This window comes from Pongo pygmaeus, chromosome 2 (assembly GCF_028885625.2).
Source record: "Pongo pygmaeus isolate AG05252 chromosome 2, NHGRI_mPonPyg2-v2.0_pri, whole genome shotgun sequence".
NCBI lineage: Eukaryota > Metazoa > Chordata > Mammalia > Primates > Hominidae > Pongo > Pongo pygmaeus.
The window spans coordinates 47,213,051-47,239,650 of NC_085930.1; the positions used below are offsets into that span (position 1 = coordinate 47,213,051).

At 38.2% G+C, this 26,600-nt stretch overlaps 1 protein-coding gene across 10 annotated transcripts in view; it reads right to left on the bottom strand.

Annotated features, from left to right (window-relative positions):
- Positions 1 to 26,600, bottom strand: part of ZBTB20 (zinc finger and BTB domain containing 20) — an 838,685-nt gene that overhangs the window by 176,465 nt on the left and 635,620 nt on the right. For 9 of the 10 annotated variants that reach the window (XM_054482786.2, XM_054482788.2, XM_054482789.2 and 6 more), the window contains one exon: positions 10,584 to 10,623. The exons of the other annotated variant lie outside the window; for it this stretch is intronic. The gene's annotated coding sequence lies outside the window, so the exon portion shown is untranslated. The remainder of the gene's footprint in view (positions 1 to 10,583; positions 10,624 to 26,600) is intronic. 10 annotated transcript variants of the gene reach the window in all.

Genomic DNA, 26,600 nt, shown 5'->3' on the forward strand with positions numbered 1-26,600 from the left:
TTAGTCAAATGACCCTAACATCATTTCCTAAAGGGAATATCACAGAATGGAATGTGCCCAAATAAAGATAAGCCATCATAGCCACCACCTCTTTCTAAGCTATCATTTTGTAATGCTTAAAATAAATCTGAGTAAGGGATCTTTCTTCTGTTGGAAGTTAGAAACTTCCACCTCCTTCAGAACCCTCTCCATATCTTCTCTTGCATTACCAGCACCTGGAATTTATAATTAATCTATAGTACCCCGGTACGTTTCTAGGTCTGGAAGCTGTTTTTGGAGGCTGATGGTGTAGATCACCATTAGGGATGGAGGATTATTTATTCATTTTAAATGGGAGTTCCCTTGAATAACAAACAAGGATGAGCTGCTACATAAGATCTTGTGTAGTTAATATGCTTTCTTCCCCTTCTTATATTTATATTTACTTATTTTTTGATTTTTTGAGACGGAGTCTCACACTGTCGCCTGAGCTGGTGTGCAGTGGCGCGATCTCGGCTTGCTGCAAACTCTGCCTTCTGGGTTCAAGAGATTCTCCTGCCTCACCCTCCCAAGTAGCTAGGATTACAGGCACCTGCCACCATGCCCGGCTAATTTTTTGTATTTTTAGTAGAGATGGGGTTTCACTGTGTTGGCCAGGCTGGTCTTGAACTCTTGACCTCGTGATCTGCCTGCCTCAGCCTCCCAAAGTGTTGGGATTACAGGCGTGAGCCCCCGTGCTCAGCCCGCTTCCTTCCTCTTCTTTGCATCCCTCCCTTCTTTCGTCCCTTGTTCCCTCTCTCACCTGTCTACACTTCCTGTCTCCCTCCCTCTTAAATAAATAGCTTTTCTGCAGCGTTAGATGCCATCTCTTAACATTTAGAGACAATTCACACTATACCAATACCACACTTCAAGTAGATGATCTAATTGTTTCTAAATCATCATATTTTTGCAAAAAGATAATGGGAGAAATCAAAGTTGTCTCTCACATATGTATGATGCATACTAGAGGCTTGGCAATAAGGCAGAGAGTAGATATTTTTTGAGAAAGTAAAAAACAAAACAAAACAAAAAAACAAAACACAAAAACAAACTGGGTATTGTGAGGACAGGGCAGAGGGAAGGAGCAGGCACAAGAAAGAAAAGGAATGACATGGGTCTCCTGGTCCTTGCAAAGGTTATTCAATTGCCTGTTCCTGGTGTTTTGGACCAGATGTCAGCCTACAAACCACCCTGGTCTGTGAGCTATTTGAAGGCATAGATGGTGTCTTACTCACCTCTGTATTTTCTGTACCAAACACAGTGCCTGATACAATATACTCAACAGATGCTTGGAGAATTTAACTAAGCCCTTTCACTGCCCATTCTTACTGGCCTCAGCTAGAACCAAAACAAGAAGCTAAAACTCCTAATGCCACAAATGGTAGGTGAAACCCTATCCTAATTCAAACTCATTTCTTCTGATTTTGCACCTTGGTCCCCAAACTGCTGGAGAAAATCTCATGACAGGGCAGACAGGTATCAACATCAACCCACCAGACTCACCTGCACCTTCCACACTGCCAAGGAGAGTCCTACTGTATTTCTCTGGTCAACTTGCTGTCCCATTTGTCTCAAGAACGATTTCAAATCTCTACTTGCCTTAAATCTCTTCCCTGCTTATTCTTAGCAGGACCTTGCCCCTCAGCGCCCATCACTTGGGAAACCTCTTAACCTTTCAGTACCAAATCTACACCTGGGCTTGCATCTGCTCCTTTCCTTTACTCCTCCTTTCTTACAAAAATAGAAGAGGTGTCCCTCCTTCCATCTCTCCACTTGTACTCAGGATTCCATCTCTCTAGCCTTATCAGTAATCTTATACTGCCAGTCATCCTATGCTCTTCTCTCTTCTGCACATTGGATCTCTCCTCTCTACTGTATTCTTCCCATTAAAATACAAAAAATACTAGTGTTTCCATACTTTTCAAACCTTCTTTTGACCTCACTTCCCCGCTCAAGATATTGCACTAGCTCATTTTCCTTTCCTTCATAGCAAAACTTCTGAGTGGCCCACATTTGCTGTTTCTTCACTTCTCACTCTCTCCTCATTCCATTACAAACACGTTATTGTTTTGACCACGTCAACAAAACAGCTTTTGCTGAGGTCAACAATAAGCTCAAAATTAATATAAGCAATATATATTTGTTAGTCTTTAACCTACTTGATTGCTCAGTAACACGTCACATCACTGACCACTACCTTTGAGGCACTCTCTTGGCTTCTGTGCCTATGTTTTCTGATTTTCCCGCCACCTTCTTGGTGGCTCCTTCTGAGGGTATTTTAAGGCCTCATTTTTTTCTACCAGCGGGTTAAATATTAAGAGCTCTTCAAGTCTCAGTTTAGGCCTTCTTCTCAATCTAACCCGTCCCTAGGCAATGTTATTCATGCCAACAGATTCATTTACCACCATATGTCGATTACCCTGAATTCATATCTCCAGCCTTCATGTTACTTCAGAATTCCAGTTTTATGTATATAAATACCTGTACAATATGCTCACTATGTATCTATCAAAAGTACCTCACACTCAACATCTCAAAAACAGAACTTACAAACTTCTCTCCACTCCAGTCCTCGTTTGGTGTTTCATGTAACTGTGAATGGTATTATCCTTCATACAGTTTGATAAGCCCCAAACCAGGAGTCATTATTGCCACTTCTCTCTTTTATTTCACATAACCAACCATGAAAAAGTCCAGGAATATTTTACTTCTGAATTATCTCTCAGTTCCATCAATTTCCTCCCATTTCCACTGTCAATACTCTAGTCTGCTTCTTATGTGGTCTACTGGAATAGCTCCCTCACTGGTTTCCTCATATCCATTTTTGATCCTTCCAAATTATTTACCAAAGTTAAGCTACCTTGATATATATTTTTAAATTTTTAATTTGAAGATAATTTTAGATTAACATGCAGTTGTAAGAGATAATACAGAGAGATTTGTTATTCTTTTTACCCAGTTTTGCCCAAATGGTAACATCTTATATGACTATAGTACAATATCACAATCAGGAAATTAACATTGGTGCAATCCATCTGCCTTACTCAGGTTTCACCAGTTTTATATGAACATGAGTATGTGGGTGTATATTTAGTTCTGTGCAATTTTATTACATGCATACACTCATGAATACTACCACAGTCAAGCTACAGGACAGTTCCATCAGAAAAGATCCCTTGTGTTATCCTTTTATAGCAACACTTACCTCCATTTCTACCCCAACTCCCTAACTTTGTCATCCACAAGTATGTTCTCAATCCTTACATATTTTTTTTTCATTTCAAGAGTGCTATATAAATAAGAATCATAACAGTACATCATCTTGAGATTAGCTTTTTCACTCAATGTAATACCCTTGTGATTAAAACTAGTTACTGTATGTATCAATAATTTATTCTGCTTAGTGCTGAGAGGTATTCCATGGTATAGATATAACAGTTTGCTTAACCACTGACCCACTGAAGAAAATTTGGGTTGTTTCCAGTTTTGGGCTATTACAAATAAAGCTGCTATGTACATTGGTGTAACATAATGTACAGGTGTTGTACAGTTACGTTTCCATCTCTCTGGGATAAATGCCCCAAAGTTTACCCTTTTAAAAAACAACAGTGATCATGCCACACTCCTTCTTAAGTTTGCTCCTCTACTGTCCTTAGGATAAACACAAACATCCTTAACATGGCCTACCAAGGACCTGTTATCATCAGGCCCTACATATCTCTTCAACCTCAACCTGGGCTGCTAGTCACCTTTTTCTCTCTGTGCAGCTCTCTTCAGGGACTTCATCCATGCTGTTCCCTCTGCCTGGAATCCTCTTCCACCATCCATCCTTACTTTTTGTTTTTAACCTTCAGGTGTCATCTCAAATGTTACTATTTCAGAGAAGCCTCTCCTGAATTTCCAGACTCACTTAAATCTTCTTCTTTTGTTTGCTCTTAGAGCACATGGTACTTTTGTTGTATAGTGGTAAGCACAATTTGTAATTACAAGTTATATTGTGAGACCATTTGCTTAGTATCTGTCTTACATTCCCCAGATTATAAGCTCCAGAAGGAGAGAGACTATGTGAATATTCCTTTATTATATATACCTTTAGCATTTAGTAGACATTCAACTTTGTGTCTAGTAAAATTTGGCTGAGGCTTTTAAGACATAGTCCTGGAGTCAAATTCTATCTCTACCATTTATTACATGTTCTTATAAAATAAATCAAACATGTTAAATCTCAGTTTTCTGATCTGCACAATTAGGATTATAGTAGCATCTACTTAATAGGGTAGTTTTGAAGGTTAAATCAGATAGCCATTAAAAGTATTTAGTCCAGTATCTAAAGCAAGGCAAGCACTCAATAGTTATTTCTTATTGTTATTATTAGTTGAACAAGAAACTAGAGTTTTTGTATTTTTTTTCCTAACTAGGCTTTTGTCCATTATCTTCATTTCTTGCCTGTTCCCCCAGGTTCTGATTCTTGTAACTTTTGAGACTCTGAAAAGGGGTGCTTAGTTTAGATCTTGGATAACCAGTGGGACTACTGGTTCTTACCCCAGGTATATGCTCTCAGACCAGATGAGAGCCTTGTTTAGCCTCATGGCTCTGGTTCCCATTTTCATCTCACTCAGTACTTCCTCCTCTTGTTTTCCAGTCTATGGATGTCAGTGTGGGTAAGAATGCCTCTTCCCTACTCCTAGTTTCCAGATGTTTTCTAAACACTACTTTCCTCTTGTCTCATTCCTTATACTTCCCCATGGAGGCAAAGTATCCCATTGGTGGGACAGCCCTTGGTCTATATTTCTCAGGTAGGTAGAACCGATCTATCCAAATTTGTAAGCACAGGAGTTTAGCCTCTTTGTCCTTCCTTTTCTACTGAGACTATCGGGAGGCAATGACCTGGAAAGTGTTGCTCATATGCAGATCCACATTTTCCTGTGAGAGAGCTTTTGAAAGGTTTGACTGAAGGGAAGAGAGTCAGCAAACCCATTTCCTCTTTACACTAAGCTATGCTCTTCAACCAACCTTTATAAAAATTTTGGTTCCCTAGCTATCAGTTCTTTTGTCTTATTTTTCAATAGGTTTAGAATTCGAGTGGGGAAAAGTGATGCTATTTATGGGCCCCCTGGAAGATTCCAACACTTTGGTATATGATTTTGCTTGGAATATGATTCTGTTTCTCTTCATCTTTTTTACATTTTAGCCAGTTTTCAAGACTCAGCTGAATCAGTTTTACATGAAACTTTCTAGCCTGCAAGGCTCTTTCATGAATGAAACCCTATGGTACTTCCTGGACTGTATCATTCCTTTTGGAACTTAGTCATTTATTATCTTATGTGCATACACAACGCTCAACAATATAACTGCTTTTCCTAACTGAATTTTAAATTCCTTAAGAGCAAGAAAGGGTCATGTACTTATGCTGTATTTATGCTTTAACTATCCAATAAACCTTATTCTTTGTACATAGTATGTTTTTAATAATATCTTACAGCGTGAATGTGGGGGAGGGTGGCCTACTGACCAGGCTTTGATTTGAAGGCCCAAGGTACAATGGAAATGCCTTAGTAGCTGGATAGTTCCTGAAGAGGTTGTCGCAGTGCAGTGGTGAAAGAAAAGGTTACTATGGGCATGTCCCTGAGGTGTGTATCAGTGCAAGTCTGTGTATACACATACACACACACACACACAGAGTCTCTCTCTCTCTTACATATATATGTAAATAGAACTTAATTCTGTCTTGTGCTGTGTTTTCACCTTAGTAATATTTTACTTTATTTCTCTTATTAAAAATACATGGAACTCACCATCTGATAGGTAGAAAGGCTAAGAGAAATGCAACCAGAGGGAGGTAATATTCCTGGCTATAGTCGATTGGTGTTCAGAGTGTTTTGATTCTCTGAATGAGTCAAAAGATTGAAAAAAAATAGCCACTCTTATCACTAGGAAAAGAAATGAGGAGGAAGGGTCCTGAAAATGGTGTCTGAGCAATGAAAGACAGTGAATATTTTAAAGATCACAAAATTTAATTTATTCAACCTAAATGCATAAAAGTACAGGTGGGGACATTATTTATGCAGGTATATGCAAATCACTTTATAAAATAGGCAAAGCCCTTCTGCTTTTTATAAGTTGCCAAGGTGGTTCCTGATATTTTAAAAGCTATGCACCTTTAATGTAATTTCCTAAGAGTTGGAATCCCTCTGTTGAAATCATAGTCATTGTCAGAGCAAGTTTATTTTTTTTTTCCTATCCTCTGGGACATTTACAAGGATCTTATAACCATCACAAAAAGAGTGGTTTCCACAGAGATGTGACTGGAAAAATCCCTTGGAAATTGCTGAGGAGCAAGTCACAGTGTTCAAAGCAGAGAACATAGGCTTTGAAAACATGAACCCATCTGACCTCTTGAATTTAGTACAGTGAATTCCTGAGCTCTGAAACATGGGGCCCGGCTGTGCATGCCATATTGGTGCTATAAGACTGGCAGTAGGTTGGCTGTGGCATGGTCTATTTCAAACTCCTTCACAGTGCCCAGTGTTGCATGTTCCCAGATGACATTTGGTTGGCAGAAGCTGGGCTTCCAAAGCTGGCAGCCTGGAATGCAGCCCACTGTGTTTTGACAAACACATAATTGACCATCTGATCACCAGCCTACGTTCTGCACTCAGGTCACTGGGGGACCTGGGCTTTCAATAGGTCCCTACTCCTCGTCTTGTTCATCTTCCCAAACCTTTCTCCAGAAAGCAATATAGAGAAGGCTTAAACACACCCACGCATATCCTCCCATTTGCAAAAGAGAACATAGTACATGAAACATAAGCTGTTGAAAATTTCCTTTAAATTGTCCTGGCAGCCCAAAGTGAACAAGAGAAAAGCACACTTATGGTGAACTCTAATTCAGAGAGAAGGAATGAATACACTGAATTGTTTCAACACCCGGCTGTGCATAAGTTGCAATTCAGTTCAATGGTTTGGAAATTTTGCTTAGAAAAAGGGAGCAATGAGAAAATGATAGGAAATTGGGGCATTGATTGACTTTAGGGGGGCATTATTTAGAAACTGTTTCATTTTCAGGTGAAAGAAGAGACAAGCAGGACACTGGGAATGTCTTCTCCTTATCTGCCTGCTCCTCCCTCACACCCACTATGGGCAGTAGGAGGCACGTGAGCCTGGTGACCAGGGGGCAGTAGCTCAAAGTGAGGTCATATTCAAATTGAGGTCTTTGCTGAAGATCCCATAAGGATGTATTTTGGTCTGAAATTTGACTCCACACAATGTTTCAGCCTTTCTCCTAGAAGGCAAAGATTATGCAATAGGCCAAGATATGCTGGAATTACACAAAGGTTAATGTCTATTTCAACACTACCAAATAGCCTCTCCCTCCATCCTACCCCTACTGCACAGTTCAGGCCTTTGGCTTTTACCTTTGACCTGGTCTCCCTATTCTGAGCCAGCCTCTCCACTTTCACCAAGTGCTCTTTCTAAAACATACATCTGCTTACAATTCTTCAAAGCCTCCTTGAGCCTGCAGGATCAAGTCCAAACTCCTCTGCATGGCATACAAGGTCCTCCGTATGGCAGGCAAGGTCCCCTGCCTGCTTTCCAGCCCAATCTCATACTACTTTTTCAACCACCATGTTTCAACCACACTGAACTATTCACTCGTCTGAATCTCGTTGCTACTTAACGCCTCCTGATTTTGTAAATGCTCTTACGTTTTTCTTGATTATGATCCCCTTTTGTTTCTGCTCTTTCATATCTACCTGGTAAACTGCAATTTACTCTTCTGACTTTAAGACCCAGCCTGGTCACCTTACTACATGCAAGTGGCCACTCCTTCTTCATTCCTCTTACTACGTCTTGTATATACCTGCATTTCAGTGCCTATCATATGCTATAGTCTTTATTCACTTATTTATCTCCCCTATCAGACTGAGATTTCTAACAAAAGAAAGCATTTCTTATTTATCCCGGAGTTTCCAGAACCAAGCATAGTGACTAGCTTTCCATAAATGTTTGTTGAATGAAAACTAAATAAAGAGCTGTACATGATAATTAATCAAAACGAAGCCAAGTAGTAGTGTTAGCTTTTATAAGCATAGTAGGAGCCCATTAGCAATCTAATGAAGGCGGAAGATCCCAGCAGTAAGGCACTTTCTGATGGGTATGGCAGGGGCTGGTGACTGGCTGGGGTGACAGTAAGAGTGAAGGGATAAATTCTGTGAGGGAGGAAGGTCTTTTTAACAGAGAATGCCACTAAGGCTGTAAATTAACACCCTTTTCAAGACTTAATATTCAGTATTGAAAGACATTGTCCTGAGAATAAATCTGAATCTGAGTTGTAGCGAGACCTAACTTATAAGAACCAGGTTTCCCAAATAAGGTAAGTCTGTGCTACCTGCTTCAAGGTAGCATGGCAGATTATGGAGTGTTCCTCTTTGTTTCTGCTAAACAGTAATGGAATGGAAAATTCTTGGGGGAACATCTGAGAGCTCCTCAGTTCCTATTGAGATCCAGGTCAAATACAGATTGTGATACTGGACTAAATGCACTGCTAAGAGAAGATCGAACAAGCAGAATTCTGTACCTGTTTAGAGAAGGCCATTGAAGAGGCACTTGGAGTCAAAGCACTGGGGAGATAATGTTCTGATCTGTTCTCAAGGGACATTGGACATTTCTTTTCCTTTTGTTGGGCCTCTGGGGCACCACCCTGGAGCCATCAACCATCAACTGTGTCTATGGGGTACTTGAGGACAGTAGGACTGTCATAAGCCCGGTCACCCTGCTGATATGAGGGCAGCTTCAAGATTTGGAACAAGCCAAGCAAACATGAAGCCTGGCCCAGGGATGGCACAAGGTCATGGGTATATGAACGGATTATCTGCTCATTATAGGTCACTCCCCCAGCCTTATGTGTGGTTAAAAAATAGGATATCTCTAGAAGCTATGCAACTGATGGTTGATGTAGCATAGAATCAGATTTGCATTTTCCTATGAGCCAGAGACAGCCTTTCAACTACACTTTCTATCTCAAAAGTCTCCCCCTTGATTCCTAATTGGTGACACAGGTCCCCTGTACTGCTTGTGTCTGAGGCTCGCCCTATAGCACTGACGTCACAATAGCTGAGCCATGCGGGCAGGAGTGCACTGTGCTGACTCATCCCGGTGATGTGAGGATTAATGCCTTGTCTAACACAGAGCTATTATGTGAACTGTTTTTACACAAAAGAACTGTAATAAAAATGATTTGCCAGTCAGAGGACTAGAAATATGCAGTGCTAGGTAACTGAGGGGAGGGCTGTGCAGATATAAAGCGGTAACCATAAGCATGCATATTGACATCCTCCAAAGCATTTACAGACCCACTCTATCAACACTGAAATAGAGAATAACAAGACTTGTCAGGGACAGGTAGGACCCACCCCTGTTGTATAAATGCATTACACACAGCTCCAGTCTTTGGGGAGTTTAATCAGTCTCCTTTCTCTGTCAAATAAACTGTCACGTTACACTTTAGCCTTAGCATCCTTTGGAGGATTCTGCCTCCCTAAATATATTTGCCACTATCTTCTAGGAATGTTAGTGGAAGGCACGCATAAACAAAATAGCCATGGGAACCTCCATTCTGTGCAAATGATTATAATACAAGAAATACCTTGGAGTGAGGAGTCAGTGAAGCAAGATATAATGTTGTGAATAAGCAACAGAGCTCACCAGAGAGTGAGAAGCAGCCAGATGATACCGATAATTATTTATCACATTAGGTGACTATCACTACCTGTAGGATCTTTTGGGTGGTGTCTCTTATAAGTGACTTTGATTATTTGGGTTCATTGGCCTAGAATCTCTTTCAAGCAGTTCAAAATAAAATTTATTTAAACCCATTCAGTGCAGCCTGGTTTGAATTTTAAATAATTAATGTTCTCTTTTTTTCATATAAAATCAAGTGTTTTTTTTTTTCCCCCAAATGCCTTTCCATCTTTTCTAAAAAAGAGTGGTACCTTTATAAACCTTCTAGCACACGTGAATCTGGGATTTCTTTTTTTTCCCCTGTAGACTTCATAATTTTGCACAAAAGTTTAGCCTATTTACTTTACAGTCTTGTACTTCTTAGTAAAGGGATATTAGAAATTTTGTCAATAAATGAAAGCTCTGATCTAGAAGTTAAAATTAAAAACTATTGGACCTAGGGATGGGTACATAACTGAAGAATACATAATTGCCCAATGATTGACAGGGGAGTAAAAGCCCAACTGTTGCTGGTATTTGGCTGAATAATGTAAGCTATACTTTAAAAGAGCAGTGACTTTTGCAAACAGCAGCTGCAGCCAAGTAAAGGGCAGCCTTAATAGAAGTACAGTATCTGGGCCACTGGTATTTTCTGCACCCTCATGGAAAGCAACTTAGTATTACCACCAACAGCATAGACTCCAAACGCAAAAGAAACTAATACGCACTACAGAAGCACTAGAAACCACAACAAAGTCAACTATGAAATATGCCAATGAAGACCACAATTTCCTAAATCCGACACTTTTTTTTTTAAAGGTAAAGAAATCACTTTTACTTACATAAAGAGAAGGGGCAGGTTACAGACTGACGGTCAAAGATCTGAAAATCAAAGAAAAAATAAGGAATTAAAAGCAAACAGATATATGATGCAAAACCGATATATAAATGCAAAATGATATAGTGGGAAGAAAGAAAGCAAATCTAGGCATAGATGGGACTGGTTGTTCCTAAAGGAGCCCATTTTGTCACTTCTAGCTTCAAAACAAAGGAGACCCAGCTTCATAAAAACTTTCTAAAGGTATGACCCCCTGCTATGATGACCAAGACAGTACTTCCCAGCACAAGGAGTGCAAAAACCTTTCTTTGTTAATTTCTTTCTAATCTGTATCATATAGGATTTGGTAGAGCTATGTTACCATTTAACACAATAGCCACTAGTCTATTTAACATTTAATAAAAAGCTAAACATTTAGTTCCTCGGTCTTGCCAGCTGCATTTCAAGTGCTCAATACCCACATGTGGCTGGTGACTGCCTTACTGGATAGCACAGATAGAAAATGTTTCTATTATTGCAGAAACTTCTATTGGGCAGCACTGACTAGAATAGGTAAAAGCTTTACTGTATAGTACATGACCAATTTTAGCTAATTTTGACAAAGATGAGTCAAACCCTGATAAACTTTGTCTCTTTTAAGGTATATTTAGTATGTTTAATGTCCAGAAGTTCCTCTGAACAAATTCAATACATTCGTGTGTTGCTAAGAACTCAGTCCTAAGTTTGCCCTGGACTTGCCTTCTAAAACTGCCTCTACCCCTTCTCACCAGCCTAGAATGTCCCCTCTATGGTGGAAAATAATCTGATAAAGTGATTTTAAACAAAGCTTCTCTCCCACCAAACACATCTCTGTTTGGTGATGAAAATTTCAGATGAAATGATGAAAATTTCAGATTTTGGAGGAGCTGACCCTTACAGTGTTCTTGTTCTATGTTTAAAATCTGATATTTCACTCTTTAAATTACAAGCCAGGCTGGGCACAGTGGCTCATTTCTGTAAATTCCAGCACTTTGGGAGGCCAAGGCAGGTGGATCACTTGAGGTCAGGAGTTCAAGACCAGCCTGGCCAACATGGTGGAACGCTGTTTCTACTAAAACTACAAAAATTAGCCAGGTGTGGTGGCGGGCACCTGTAATCCCAGCTACTTGGGAGGTCAAGGCAGGAGAACTGCTTGAACCCGGGAGGTGGAGGTTGCAGTGAGCCCAGATCACATGACTGCACTCCAGCCTGGGTGACAAGAGCAAGACTCCACCAAAAAAAAAAAAGAAAAAAGAAAAAAAAAAAATCACAGGCCAAAAAAAAACTATTATAGGACTGGTCTGCCCATCATTGTGCTTTGTTTTTTTTTCTTTTTTCTTTTTTTTTTTGAGATGGACTCTCCCTCTGTCACCCAGGCTGGAGTGCAGTGGCACGATCTTGGCTCACTGCAACCTCCGCCTCCTGAGTTTAAGCGATTCTCCTGCTTCAGCCTCCCGAGTAGCTGGGACTACAGGCGTGCACCACCACACTCAGCTACTTTTTGTATTTTTAGTAGAAACGGGGTTTGCCATATTGGCCAGGCTGGTCTTGAACTCCTGAACTCAGGTGATCCACCCACCTTGGCCTCCCAAAGTGCTGGAATTACAAGCGTGAGCCACCGTGCCCGGACCCATCAGTGTTTTGATAGCTGCTCTTAGAAGGATAAAACTGAAGTAGGAGAAGAGCCATGAGAAATTAATAAACCAAAAAAAGATACTGAGAAAACAAAGCAGGTCCCCCTACCTCCAGCCCACTAAAATATATCAAGAATTTAATGCAGGCTGATTCAATCTTGCCTCTCTGACACCATGATTTTAACAACTTCACATAAGGCCTCCAGAAATACGCAAAACAAACTTCACTAAAGGAGATCAAGTAGAAGGACCTTATTAAGTATCTTTGAACTGAAAAGGCTAAAGCAGAAAACCAGCAGTTAAAGACATCGCCCTTCCTGGAAAGTTTTTGGGACAATTGCGCTATTGTAGAGATTTCTTCAAAGAAATGATTTCCCTTTGTGGTCAATGTGAAACCTCGCTCAAGTACATGCAGGTGTACTTGATGCAGGATGGTGACAAGACGAGTTAAGATGAAAATCTCCAGCCTGGATTATTATACATGCTAACACAAGAGAGGTTGGAGATCTCCAATGCTTTCAAATTGTTTCACAAAATTGATGAGTTTAATGAAAATTTTAAGCAAGATAATTAGGTTATGTATGATTCATTGAAAGCACATACAAATTTGAAAAAAATATATATATACATATAAATATAAAAGACTGACTAGTCTGTAAAGATTTTAAAGCTCTAAGTTTTGCTATATTCTAGTCTTCTCTGCAAGCCAGAATATTAGACTATGGCACAGGGGCATATTTTCTTACCATTTTCCTCCCTCCCTCTCTCCTTTCTTCCTTCCCTTCCTCCCTCCCTCCTTTCCTACATTCCTCTCTCTCTATTTCTCTTTCTTTCTTTCCCTCTCCCTTTTTTGAACTTTCTGTCTTTTCTAACCTTTGGGGAGAAGAAGAAAATATTATTAGCAATTTTCTATGAAATATGTTCAATGATCATTTTTCTGTTGCATGTTATAAACCCGATAACTCTCAACAATACTATGCTCTTTTAAAACTATACCTAGTGTTTATGTTCTTATACCTAAGCACATAACTTTTCTAAATTTCAAGGTGCATTTATTCATAAAATTAGTTAAAATTAAATTTTTGATGTGATCAAAAGAGATCAATGTAAGTTGTACCCAAATTGACTAACACATCCAATGTCTGGAATGAAAAACTATCTTTCCTGGATGTCAAATGACACACAGGCTGGCTGTCAATGATAGGAATCCAAAATGGAGAGAAAAATTACAGTGTGTATGTCACAGTCTAAAACAAATTAAAGCCAAGTTAAATGGAAGTTTTATTGGATATAATTGTTGTACTTATATGTTAATATAAAATGATAATATGATCCCAAACTGAATACTATGGCTAAAAATTTAATCTCAGAGTTCTTACACAATTCATAAATGTTCATAGGCATCAGAAGACACCTACTTCTTGACTGAATTATAATCTGCTATGTAATTCTGAGAATATGTATTAATCTACATAGATTTATATTTGCTCAATTCAAATTGTTATTTCATTGATACATGCTCTTTCCACCTAAGTGATGTTCACCTTATATGTCTATAAGTTGTTTTTATCCGAAATGCAAATAATTATCTATAATAGTTTCACAGAGGATTAAAAATATTTGCATTAAGCACACTTGGTTCAAAGCATAAATATATCTAGCAAAGAGTATAAAACTGTAAACCCCAAGTAATTCAGGACGTTAAAACATCAGGGTGGAAGGTGGGGGATGAGCAGAGAGAGGGGGATGACGAGGGGTGAAGTTTAATCTTCGTATTATAATTTCTGAGTGGAAATTATTATATAGTGTCAATCTCCAAGAATCAAAAATGTTATTAATTGTCACTTTAAAGTCAATTCTAGTGTAGTTTACATAAAGTTCTACAGCAGTGGTTTTCAACAGTTTGAAGTGATACCGATCCCTATGAGAATCTCTTTCTCCAGAAAACTTCTCAAAAAACACCAAGTCTCAAGGAACTCCTAGACTCCATGAAGGCCATTCATGAATCCCAGGTTAGGAACCCCTGGCCTAGGCAGAGATGGGAGAAAACCCTCTTTCAATTCCATAGCTACTCACCTCTACAGAGTTTTCATGAAATGCTATAAACTAAAGCCAGCAGCAAAGAAAATGTATAAAAGAGAGTTCTAAGTGGGTAAGCGTATGTGGTTAGAGCCACACAGGCTTCTTTGAAGGCCTGCCAGACTCCCACCTTCCCAGTCCTTTACAATTTCTTTTTTAAAAAAGTCTACAAAGCCTTAGCAACAATGGAGTAGAGGAGTACTGAGCAGAGAGATGATAATGATACTAAGAATCACTATTTACTGAGTCCTTCAGGTACCTTGAGAAATAAATCCTTCTCAAATTTGGATATGAGTATACCCAGGAATGTGAGCAGTGTAACGGGAGTAGAAAAAGCCACAAAATAAATAATAAATACATGGCTGTCTTCCTGGAGGGTCAGTATTCCTTGTGGGCAAGTAATTTAAAGTCTTATTTGCACACGTGTTCATTTACCCAATAACTATTTCTTCGATGTTATACCAAAAAGAAAACAGATACTGTTCTTGTCCTCATGGAACTTCCGGTTGAGTGAAACAAACAAGAATATATTGAGGAGCTGAAAGGAAAATCTGTGTATATATTTTTTGGGTGAAACCTGAGACTTCACTGAAAAGTCTTGTTTGTGGCAGACTACTTCAAGCAATGTCCTGGCAGGCACCCTTAGTATTGGATCACTCACTCTAACTTGAGGATCACCCAAGTGGAAGAGTTTGAGAAGCATGGTTAACAGTGTATCATTTAATCCCCACTACAAGAGAAAATACTGTTACTTCCAATTTACTAGAGAAAAAAGGGAAATTTGAGAAATTAGGAAACTTAGCTCAGATCATACTGCTGCTGGCATCTGAATAAGTGTGTGCCATTCTAAAATCTACATATTTTTAACCACTAAATTACACTACCTTTAGGAGTTACCCACTTTATGTTTCCCCTTGAATCTGGGCTCATTCAGGATTACGCAGGCTAGTTTAAGCTTCTCTTTGGAAGGAGACAGGTTTGGCTTGATTTGCATTCTAAATATTTCACAGTGGTAAGGGAAAGCTATTATTATACCCATTTTATGGTGAGGAAGCTGAACCACTTGCCAGCTGAGGTATCTGGCTGGGTTAAAAACAGAATCTGGGTCGTCAGACTCTCATTCCTCTTGACTAACTCCAAGCCTAGGCACTATTACTGTCCATGGGCTTTTCTGAACATGAGATTCACACTGGGTGATAAAGAGGGAGACAAATTCTGCTAAGAGAAAACAATAATAGTGCAATTTAAAAAAAGGGAAAATAAGTAATCATAACTCACACAAAAATTGGTTACTTTCAGCACTGTGAATAGAAAAGGGAGAGATTATTCATCACAAATGAGTCAGAAAATTAGAATGTGTCACTGCTCTGATGATAGAGCTGAGGAATTTGGATGAACTGAAGTTCGACACTTATCCTTCTAGCTGAAGAGGGTAAATGGTGTGACAACAGGACAGAAATGACCTCTTATTTCCAATCTTAATTCATATTTCCAATCTTTTTTCTTTAACTACTCTGTCTAAAAGTTAGATGGGTTTATATGTTTGTTTTCTATGGGTAGAGATAATGTTTTAACATCCCTTTAACGTTCTAGAAGTATTGCGTTAATTAATTCTTATGTGGGAGTCATTCCAAATAGTAGGATGATGATTTTTACCTTATTGATTTTCCTAATACCTTTCTGGTTTCCAGTGTTTTCAAAGGATGAGGCACTATTAGATTTTTAGATTTATATGTCTCTCAAAATTAAGTGCCTGTCAACTGATATTCCATCTTTACTCTGGATACATGATTTCCTTTATCTGACAGATTCAAAAAATTTGTACTAGATTTAATGACATTTCACGCATACTGAATTTGGGAGTTTTTAATTCTCTATTTTCTATTTGGCAAAAGGTTTACAGGAGAAAGCCAGATGCAAGGGTATTTATATGTGCATACAGAACCTGTGCCATCGCTCTCTAGGTACTTTGGGGTTTCCTGCAGGACAGATTCTTGATGTATTTTCATTCCTTTTGGTCAGGAAGAAGAAGACTATAGATGCCATAAATGGTCATACATATCTTGGGGTCTGCTTTCCAAAACGCATATTATTTTGGATCCATCTCAAGAAGAACAATAAGAGAATGATACTGAGATCTTTTTTTCTTAAGATGCTATGACAACAATCCTAAAAGATGGCCTGCCTTCAAAATTTTGATGATGAAATAAGGTTATAATCAATAAAGAGAGATGATTTTAAAGTTCAGCAATTAGGTCTGGGACTGCTTCTGCGCTTGAGACATTGCCAAGATACAATGCAACACTCCATCCCACCCCATGTGAATCTCCCTGTTCCTTCTTGATTCTTATGGGGATAGGGTCTGACAGACTAGAATGAAATGAAAGCAGTAGTGCTGGGAGGGGTGGCAAGGACCGAATTTGTCTAATACATTTAGGATGGTTTTTTATTGCTGCTAAACTAGACGCAATTCCTTAGCATGATGACATTCAGGAACCCTTTACAATCTGATTCCAAAGAACTTTCTCTTCTATATCTTAAACTACTGAAATTGTAGCTCATAAATTCCAAAGGGATTGATGTACCAGGACCTTTGACTTATAGTAAACTGATCTTAAGGGATGCTGAAAAGGTTTGGCACTGCTATCATGTGGTCTAATCATTTAGACTTGTCACTACCAACTATTTGCTTAAGAGCCTCCAAGACCTTTCACAATCTGGCCCTGGCCCACCTCTCTAATTTTAAGAAAAATTTTCCCACTGCTGCTTCTTTATATACGGTGACAGACTATTTGCTCTTCCCTGAACATGGCCTGGGACATCTATGTCCCTGAGTCAGCTAACAGTTCACACTTGAATCTCCCAAGCCTAGCATAGTGTGTGAAAGACAGCACGACACTCCAGTGTTTGTGGAATAAACGCTGTCCATCTATTTTAGGAGACAGAGATGACAGAAGAAAGTTGTTAAATCAGTAAATAAATAGCACCAGAGAGAGGTCAAGGAAAAGTTAATTTTAGTGCATTTTAGGAGTGGGGGCAAGATGAGCTTGAAGATTAGGAAAACTGATGCTCTTTATTCTTGGGTCTAGCCAATGCTATGAGTCAGTTACTTTTTCGGGAACAAGTTTAAACCTCAAGGTTAAATGAACACAAATGCCCTGTCCATCAGCATATAATGAAAAAGTTGTGGCTATTTCCACATCAGCACAGTGAAATTAAAATATGCAGTGCCTCTCTAAGAGGCATCATATATGACAGAGCTTTTAAAAATAGTCCCCTTTGCCACTCAGGTATAGAAAGAGCTATACAAACAAAAGCAAATGTTTAAAAAACTGAGATAATTTAGCTTAGGGAAGAAAGAGCTGAGGTGTGTCTTTATAGTTTTTTGACTATAAGAAAAGTTGTTACAAAGAGGATAATGATCAGCATTTTTGTCCTAGGCCAAAATGACATTAAAACCGTCCAGTGCAGAATTTAAGACTTAAAGATGAACATTCTAAATATGCAAGTGGTAAATAATCAAATAGATTGCTAAGAGCAGTTCTGAAATTTCTTTCTTCCTGACTCTCTTAAAATAGGAAAAATCTTCATCTATTTTGGATAAAATAAATGCAGCTCTGCCTCCAGTCAGGAGAATGAATTCAATAACTTTTCTAGTCTTGTTTAACTCTGTATGATTCTATAAAATTCCATAAAATGTTAACCCTAAAAATTATACAGAATCACAATACAGTTGAGTAAAATACATTCTACAGTTTAAAAAGAAATAAGCAATACAGATAGTTGGTAAGTTATTAAATTCAAAATAGTAATATATGGTGCTTACGTTTTTTATTCAATTTGCCAAGTGCGTATAACACAAATAAAATTGGGAAAAATGTACTTGAATCTACTAAAGCTTTAACATGGTGATTACCTAGAGTAAAACAGTCTAACAATTAATTCTTTTATGTCCAAGAAATTTGCTGAATATTTCATAAACCTCATATTGAATATGTATATAAACTCAATTTCCAATTAAAGAAAAAGTTTTTTGAAGGTCCAGAAAGTAATATATGAACTCACTATTATTATTTCCTGGACTATCTTCAAAGACAACAGGAGAACCAATAAACAATTCCTTTAAATGACCAAAATGTGCCTCATATGACTAAGAATGTAAATCTAATAACTGACTCACAGATAAGGTCTAACAGGGGTGGCAAGTTACTGGCTTTCTTTGTCTATTTACCTTGTAGCTTTGGAGCTCAGCAGAAGTGTCCATTACATACAGCACAGGGTTAGATGAACAGCTCCAATGACCTTGTCTGAACCAAATTCATTTAAAGCAGTTTGCCACTTTTCCTAAATAGAAGATGAGTCCATTCTATCTATGGCCCAGATTTGGACTGGATCACTGAACTATTGCCCAACTCTTATAAGCAAAGCACTAACATGTACCAATCAACAGGCAAAGGCATCAGGAAGGTAAAAATACACATACATAAGAAACTGGCAGTACATTATAGAAGAAAGCTATATATAAAGATGGACTTTGGCTTTTAAAGCCTTTGAGTGTTATTCGAATCTTGTTAACAAAAACAAAAACAAAATCTTCATTCCAATGTAACTTGTAGAGAAGATCCAGCAAAAAAAATGAATTCAAGAAAGAGAGAGAAAGAAATGTAGTTTTATTTTGCAACCCATTATTTCCATAAGAACATGAATCAAAGAGACAAACTATGCCAATTTCTTCATAGCTGACTTGTTATAGGATATTGTTCTAGTCTTCACTAATGAATTCTTGAGGTTGGTTATTACTGTGATCAGGAGTTGGGAGGATAGAGGTCTAAGACCTTTCAAAAGAAACGTTTTGTTTATTATCACTACAGAAAATAAAGTCAGCATTAAGCTAACTTTGACAACCTAACTAGGATAATGGTTGGTGCATGTAGCCATTGCTTATGCTGCTTCAAAATGAACGGAATGAATGGAACAGCAAAGGTGTCAAGTTAACCAGCAACTTGAATTTTGAAAAGCTGTGGCACAATAAGCTGATAACATAGGTTGTTAGAATTAGCAAAATTTACTCTCTGCTTCTCCCACCTTCTAGTCCTACTTATTTCCACATCCACATTCCTATCACCAGGCAGTTAAAGAAACAGAAACAAATGCGGCTGAGACTGCTTCTTTGGGGATACTCTTAGTGAGCTCTCCATCTCCCCAACCACAACTTGCTCTCAGTTTGCTAAAAATATATTCATTTAATTGTTTTAATGCCTCTACTTAGGGGAATTTGCATTTTCTTAACTGTTGATACAAGATCTAAATTCAGTTTTTTTCACAGGTAATAAGCAAAGTTATTTGGGGAGTGTCTGTGTGTGTGTGTGTGTGTGTGTGTGGTGGTGGTGGTGGTGGTAGCAAATTCTGTCCTAGATGCTTCGAGTTTTCCAAGCATACTGCTAAAAGGGGTCATTTGCTTCCCCACCTCAAGAAGCCAATTGTGCTTATAGTTTTACTTCAAATAAAGATATATACCTATAAATGCACACATCATACACGCACACACACATATTCTTCTTCTCAAAAGTCATAAACATTTGGTGACTCTCTGTATACTCCATGATGTGCTGTTACTACTAAAGTCAGAGTAATTTGGGCAGAAACATAAGAAACCCCAAATGGTTTGCACTGAAATTTTATTAACATATTTGTCAGTGTTTTCCTCATGGATAATCTCCATTGGTTCCTGGCTCCTTGTCAGCATATGCTCCAGGAGCCTCTCACAATATCTTTCTGCCCTAGAAATCCTGGACTGTGAGATTTCCTTGTAAATATCTGAATTCTTGTATTCACCTATTAATGATCCAGGGATCGAGGACGTTTTCTATCTGCTCCTTAACCTCCCACTTCAAGGATTAGAATGTAAACAACCTAGTGGGAACCCTTCAGGCCAAACCACAGCTGAACGAATCTCAGCAGGCAGGGAACCTGCAGCAGTCTGTGAAATACCGTGAAACACAATTACGAAAATATAAAGGATTCACCCATACTTTGGGGAAGAAATTATGTTGTTTCCAAGATGAGACCTCAAAAATAAGGCTAGTATCCTAATTGAGAAAGACATGATTTTAAAAAGTGTCAGCAGAGGTAAATTTTTAAAAGTACCAGATTTGCCAGGTCCTTCTCAAACCATAGATTCATTTTCAGTATATGACAGTGGCCTGAGCCGACACTTCCAGGGAAGTTCATTCGTCTCTGACCAATGAAGCCCAAAGTACTCACTGCATGAAAGGGTTCCTTTCTTGTTTCCAAAGGCAATCAATTTTTGTCCTAGAGTCTGAAGGTTCATGGGCTTTCTTTTAATTTTGTCAGTCTGCCCATGCATGGTTCCTCCTGCATGATTTGGTCCGGAGGAAGTGACCCACCCACAACGCCACAGAGCTAATTAACCCCACACTGAGCTTTTTTTTGTTTGTTTTTTTCTCATTTCACACATCCACTCAATGCTTTAAATGACCCAGCAGCAGCATGATCATATGATTTTTTCCCCCTCAGTGAGGAAAGCATGGTGTTGGGAGGAGCAGGGATATATCTGCCCTAATTCAAAACAGAAGTGTGATCCTAAAACATTATCTAATTGCATTGCATCCAAGGGTGCAAAATACCAAAAAATCCCTGAACGAATCTCTTTCATGTCATTCATTTAACTTCTCGAAGTGTCCATTTGAAGTAGCAAATAATACATAATAAACACTGAGGTAGAGAAGTTTGATCTATACTCAGAATGTTTAAAAAACATCCGATCTTGCAGGGGGTAAAAGACCGAGAGCTCCTTCCCTATCCTGAATAGCTTCAAGAGAAGGGCCTTTTTTCCATTTGAAGGAACAGACTCATGTTTTTCCAGATTTATTTTTTCCAAAGGGAATGCCTTGAAAACTCTAAGATGATCACTGTTTTCTAACTTTTCAAAAAAGAAAAAAAAAAAGTGAACATGATGATGGTGGGTGATTTAATGGAATCAGCTTGTCAACATGATGAAACTGAAAAAAGCTTTTATAGACTCTGTCCACACGCTAAAAAAAAAGCAACCTTTAAAGTTATGTGTACAGTATACAGTGGTTTTTGTCATGGCAAAGAAAAGAAATATAATTATCTTATGCAGTAAATGTAAGGCTCTGCTAAGAATCTCATTGGATAAATCATAGAAATACATCCTGGCCAGATAAATGGAGCCAGACAAGTTCTAGGTCTTGTAAGAAGCTTTCAAAAGAATCATCATATTGTAAGTCTGTCATCTCTGTAAGTGACAAGAAAAATTCTAGGCTATTTCCCTCGGTTCTACTAGTAACATGGCTTCAGAGTTTTAAAGATTTAGACATAAATGGACAAGAAAATGACTTCTTCTGAATAGGCAAACTATCGGATTTCTCTCATTCTTACAAGTAAGTGTAGCAAATTGGTTCACCTTGGAAGGACTTGGTTAGAGATCATATATGTCTTATGTGAACTTTGAACCTCTCTTTCCTTTGCAAAGTGATTTATGCATACACTATTAAATACACAGGAATTCTATAATTCTTAGTTCAGTGAACAGTTAGTACAAGGGAAAATCTATCTAATATTTTAAATTTTTGTTTAGTGTCTTAAATCTTACACTTTGGAACTGGAGACCTTATAGATAGGTTCTATAAGGTCTTCAGTGTGCTGAAAAACTCACTTGCTACAGCTCCCTAAGCTTCTCTTAGGTAAGGCTGCCAACTGGGGTAAATTGATGGATAAAACTGGCTCAATAGGCAAAAAACAAAGGTCCAGTGAAGCACAGTTTATTTTTATTTATACTGGTCAGAAATATCACAGTTAACAAATAGCCTAAATCAAGCTCTTATATCTAGGGCTCCAGCCTTTGGCTGAAGTGTCTCATCTGGTAATTCTGAAAAAAATAGGGTTGTTGTTGTGATTTCAAAGACTCTCCTGCCCATTAGACTTTTTCAGGCTCGCTGATGCTTAGGATTCTAAAGCCTTTACTATGGTCTGTTAGACCAATACAGTATGTCCCTTACTACTTCTCTGACTTCATCTCCTAACATTTTCATGCAAAATTGGTCCAACAGACAATAAAATATGCTTACCTATGGGTGTAGACAGGAATAGGAATGTGAATGGGGATTAAAAGGAACTAATGAATAAAAATTAGTTGCTTTATGTCCTTGTTAAATATCAACTCTTTCATGACAGCCTAATAAAGTTTCTGAACTTATCTTGAGAGTTGGTTAAGATAGGGGAGAATATACAAAGTATTTCCAACACCATGCATTCATTCATTAATTCAACAAATAGTTTTTCCAAGTCTATTATTGATTACTCTGCCAACTGCATTCTACTCCTGCCCTCAAGGACCTTCCACTCTAATGTATGTTTTGGAGAGTTTCTGTCTCTAGTATCACTGACAGGTTATTAGCCCACTTTAGACAAGTTATAAATATAACCACCTGCCTGATGATTCCTCTTCTCATTCTTTATTTGTTTTTATTCATTTGCCCTGTAACATCCATTAACCTTTCATGAATGACTTGACCCTTTGTGAGCTATATTATCAACACAGCTAATTTTTATATAGATAAGAAACCCCTTCTCCACTCCCAACTACCTTTTCTTTCTCAAACAGCCATGAAAATATAAAAGTCTACCCAGAATTAAGTTTTTGAAATGAGTCCTTACAATCTGATCTGAAGCACCATTTTTTTTCTTTTCTTTTTTGAAAGAGGGAATGGAGCCTCAGCCCCTAAGATACATATCTCAAGTTACAGGCAAATTACACACAAGTTACTGGTCTCTCAGACTTAGTACTCACTACTCTCTCGGGTAGAACCATTTCTGCATTGAGCAGAGGACCATAAACTAGCTCAAGTAATCTCAATCTCAGAGAACAGTTAACCAAGTGCATATTTCTGGTCCCTATATTTTCTTATAAGGAGTTACTCTCTCCACTATATTTTGGTATTTTCTGAACCTGGCTACCTTAGGTAAATGTCAGTGGACATGGTAAAAAGAACACTAACTCTTCCTCAATTTGTTAAACTTGTTTTTCCTCCTTATATGCTTTATAAACAAAAATGGGAGAATTTAATGTATGTATAGAGCAGCAAATGTTCTCTCTGTTTCTTTCAGATATTTTTATCTTATATAAACAGTGGTGATGAAATTATAAATACCATTATTCCACCTCTATGTTAATACTCTTATTATCTTGCATCAACAGACGTGAACAAATACGTACATGACACCAATCAATCCCTTTTCTAAAAATGCAGTTTTTGTATTTCTACACAGTGGAGGAAGAATTTAATGAATTCAACATGTAGTTTACCTATTTATATTTTGAATTTTAATAAAGTAAAACCAAATTATCACTTATGTTCTTTCACACTTATATCAGCCATTAACACTCTCCATGCTAGCATGGGGTAGGGGGTGTGTAGAACTAATGGCAATGGGTCCAAGTCCCCTGGGTCAGGTGGTGAGGGGCTTGGCAGGCTGGAGAGGATGTTTAGGTGCTGGGGCAGGATATTTCAACCTGCTTGACAGGTAAGAGATATTTTCTGGCAGTAAAAGGAATACTTTTTATAGAACAAATTGCTAGGGAGGGGTCATTTTGGGGCATTAGGTGAGAGAAATATCAAAACCAAACCTAAAAGCAGTCTAAGGGAACTAGGGAAAAGAAAATTACTACTTTTTCAATCTCCTCACTGGTTTCCCTTATTCCATAGTGTGCCTTCTCCTTCCATCTTCTAGCACTTCATACTCTTTTCTCCTCCATTTCTTCAGGTTTTCTTTCTCCTACCTCTTTATTATAACAAAAAAAGCATTTAGGAAGAATTCTAGGAGACAGGGAGACAAAAAAAAAAAGAATTTAAAGAAGACATAATAACATACTGCATAAATATGTATGTATGTATGTATGTGTTTATGTATGTGTGTATATGTGTATATATAACAGATATTCGATTTACCAAGAAGGATAAACTGGGACTTTTGAGATTTAAAAAATTCATGGTATGTCTAGTCATATTAATCTCCAAACCAGCTGGTTTTTAGCATTGCTAGAGCTATAATAGAATCAGGAGTAGAAGACAAAAGGAAAAAAATAAAATTTTACATAGGATTTATACTTGCAAAGGAAAGAGGACTTATTTAGAGTTGTTTATTGAAATTCCCCCAAAGCTATTTTTTGAACTTATATATTGACAACATCAAGAGAAGGAGCTTAGGAATTCTCATAGGGTTTAGGAACTACTAAACCTTGTATATTATGTTCATCTCAGTCCACTCAAGCAAGTAAAGGATAACTAGAGCATGGTATCTCACAGTGCATAACATGGTTGGTTACTTTGCTAGGCTGACATATGGAGACAGGGCCCATAGGAGCAGGGCTTTTCTTATGAATACCAGAGAGAGACACCCAGGTTCATCTAAATGTATAGGGCATGAGGGATTAGTGGTACAGTGTTATCTGCAAAGTACCTAAAAGTGTTTTCTAAACAAGCACTAACTTCTTAGTGCAGTCTTCTTGGGGATTAAACAAAATCCAATAGTAAGTAATGGGAATACTTTATTTGGTCACTGGGTTGGGGAGGGTTGCTGAGACACATGACAACATTCAATCCATTAAGATAGGAGGAAATGAGGAGAAAGAGAAAACAAAGAAAGGGAGAGCGAGGGCCAAAAAAGAAGAGTGTCACCCCTGTAGACTCTCTAACAGAATAAATCGATAATCTTAAGAAAAGTAAAAGAGCATGCCTAGAGGGAAACCTCAGTACACTTTTGGAATCCAAGGCAAAAAATAAAACAATTTGCCTCTTGTCAAGTTTATTGCCATTGCCCCATGGGAGGTTCCTATTTATTCTGCTCTTACATGCACAGGTATTTCTTCTACTCTTACATTCTTCTCCTAAGGATTAGCATTCTGTGATAATGGTGGTAATGACAGCTGCCTTAAATTAGTGGCAAGTTAGGAATGAAACACTGACCACCAGGCTATGTTCTTGAATCCAGTCTATGATGCCCTGTAATGTGTTCATTCTACTTTCTGCAGTTTCTCTGAGACCTGTGGCATTAAGACTTGTTTTTGTAAGGCCGGGCTCCTTACGGGGACACATATGGCTCCAGAAAACAAGTACTCTACTTTCTCACCCTGACTTTTTGGTTTTCTTGTTTTTTCCTCTTTTCTCCCAGACTATTATTTTCCAGTTTCTTCTCTACCAATCTGGACGCCCATGGTTGTTAACTTTAGAGATACCCACCAGCTCCATCAGTTCCCTCATCTACAGTTCTCAACTGTATTTACCTAGTTCTGGAGCTCAGATGAACCCACATGTGTGTTCTCCTCAGCTTCCAGGCTGCTGATCCTTGCTGGAGAAAAAGCACAAAACTGTACAGCTTGATGCTCCTGCAGAATTATGGTTTCCAGCATAAGTTCGAATTTCAGAATTAGTTTGCAATTTTAAAATTTGCTCCTAGTCAGTTTCCTTTTTCACTCCACAGTTTCATTCATTACTCTATTTAACTGGTTATAACCCATCCCCTACCCTTCACTCTCAGCTAGTAATCTTGCCTCCTTTTACAAAGAGAAAACAGAGGCCATAAAATGGCACTTCCTATCACTCCACCTTTGCCACCAATGAATCCACCTGTAACATTTCAGAGATCTTTCTGCCTAGCACTGATAACCTCATCCAGGATCTTATTATATCAGTTACTTTTCCTTTCTTTTGTATTTTCAATTTTCCTACTGCCTGCCAACATGCTTTAGCTGTCTTCATTTAAAGTAACAACAATAACAATGATAATAAACTAACAAACAACAAACCATCTTTTGCAGACCTTATCTTTCCCTCTTTTGTGCCACCTTCAAGCTTCCTAAGCTCCTGTTTATTCCTCAATCCATTACAATCTGGTTTCTCTAGCTGTGTTTCTAATTAAACAATTTTTTTTTTTTTTTTTTTTTTTTTTTTTTGCCAAAGTCACCAAACACTTCTGAATTGCTAGCTTCCAAAATCCATTCTTCAACCTCATTGTGTTCCTTCTTTTAAAGGTCAGGTTCACTGAGGTATAATTTACATACAATAAAATTCATCCTTGCTATACTCATTTACCATTCAATAAGTTTTGCCTTATATGTTGGAGGCCTGTAAAATGAAGCCCAACCCCCAAGCCCCTTTGCTTCATATACAAATCCCTTTGGCACCTCTCAGCAGTCTTCCCCACATAACCCATTGTCTGGTGACACCACACTACTCAGCATTCAAGGA